Here is a 1,826-nt window from a genome sequence, read left to right as displayed (position 1 = left end):
AGTGCCTTAGGCACTATGCTACCAGAGCTCCTGTATAATATATATATTCTAATATATAGCATACATTAAAAAATATAGTTGTAATTACAAATCAACACCTTTATGTGTTTTACTTCTGTTGTTACTGTGTGCTGTGAAGTCAGTTCTGATTTACAATGACACTGTATGACAGAGAATGACTGTCTCCTAGGGTTTCCTATGCTGTAACATTTATGTATTTATGGGAGCACATCAACCACTTAACTTTTGGTTGACAGTAACCATTGAGCCACTAGGGTTCCTTTTAATGAACTTTTATTATCTCAATCTTTATTACTACTCACTCCACACAGTCCAAACTTGAATCTCATAAAATTTCCCTGAAATGTGTCAACCTCTTTGATGGTGTGCACTTCTTTCCAAAAATCCCACGCTGTTCTTTCTACCTGGAACTACCTTCCCTTATTCTTTGCTTGATATTCTTCTAATCATTTCTCAAAGCCCTACTCAAACATAACCTTTTCTAAAAAAGTATCCTCTTCTCTCCCCAGCTGAACCAAATTATCCCTCATCTGAGCTGTCCTGCATTTGCTCCATTGTATTACAGATTTTTATTTGTGATGCTAGTTCCTCTAAACTATATGCTCCTCAAAGGAAAAGACTATGAGTTATTAATATTTGTATGACCATTATTGAGCATGGTGCCTGAAATCTTCTTAATGAATGCTAATTAATTTTGAAATTATTTTGATTGACAAAAATTATAATGGTCTTCAAACTATTAAGGGACATTAAAATACACTGAAATGGAAATAAAACATAGTAAATAAAAGGTAAACAAAAATATTTATTTGCAGTTTAGTTACATGGTGATTTATCTCTTTAAAGTTTCAAACTTGTATGATTCCATTACCCTGTAATTTAACACCTGCTGCCTACGTGCTTGGATGATAATCCAAAGATTGGAAGTTTGAGTCCTCTCAGAAGCTCCCCAGAAGACAGACTTGGCAGTGTTCTTCCAAAAAATAAGCTATTTAAAACCCTATAGAGCACAGTTCTATCTGATACACATGGGATCACCATGAATCAGAATTGACTCAACTGCAATTAGTAATGGTACCTACGTATGGAGACTGAGAGGTAGGATTGTAGAGTCAGGATTCTGAGTTAGTCCAGAAGGAGGACGTTGGGAAAATTACTTAAATTTGTTTTTCTTGTCTTTAAAGCTGGGAGAATAAAAGCCATGCATGTTATTTGTCAAGATTACATGATACAATCTATGCAATGCTCATAGGACAGTGCTATCATTCAATAAATATTAGCTGTTATTATTGGCACCTTTTTTTTTTCCTCCTTTAATGTTTGTTGTTTTTATGGTGATGAATCTTGGGCTCTGATTTGAATTAAAAAATAATTTAAACAATTGAATGACCTTCTTTTGTCTGTTGAGATGCCATCTATTCAATTTCTATATTATTATCACAGGTTAAAATAGAGAAATTTTTTGCTTAATTTAAGACTTCTCCTTGGTAAATCCAACTGGTAGTTTTAGGGAAATGCAGTCCAACTTGTTTAATCTAGGATAACTGAGTTCCCTTTGGATAAATTCATATTTTTGTTTTCACTGTCAAAGCCTATTCATGTCCCCAAAATTTAAGCATTCTATTTATTCTTTTCAGGCATCACTTTATCATATATCCTGTTTATCAAACAAAATATTATGACCGAGTACTAGTTATGGGAATTATTGCAGCTCCCCCACCCCAGGATATTGGTACTAATAGTAGTAACAGTAAAAAGTTTAGGTCAGAAATCAGCTGCCAGATGATTTCTTATCTTTTTATGAG

This window comes from Orycteropus afer, unplaced genomic scaffold (genome assembly GCF_000298275.1).
Source record: "Orycteropus afer afer isolate SDZICR_OR568_19922 unplaced genomic scaffold, OryAfe1.0 scaffold00105, whole genome shotgun sequence".
NCBI classification, from domain to species: domain Eukaryota; kingdom Metazoa; phylum Chordata; class Mammalia; order Tubulidentata; family Orycteropodidae; genus Orycteropus; species Orycteropus afer.
The sequence above is the reverse complement of the archived record's forward strand: the minus strand, read 5'-3'. Positions refer to the sequence as shown.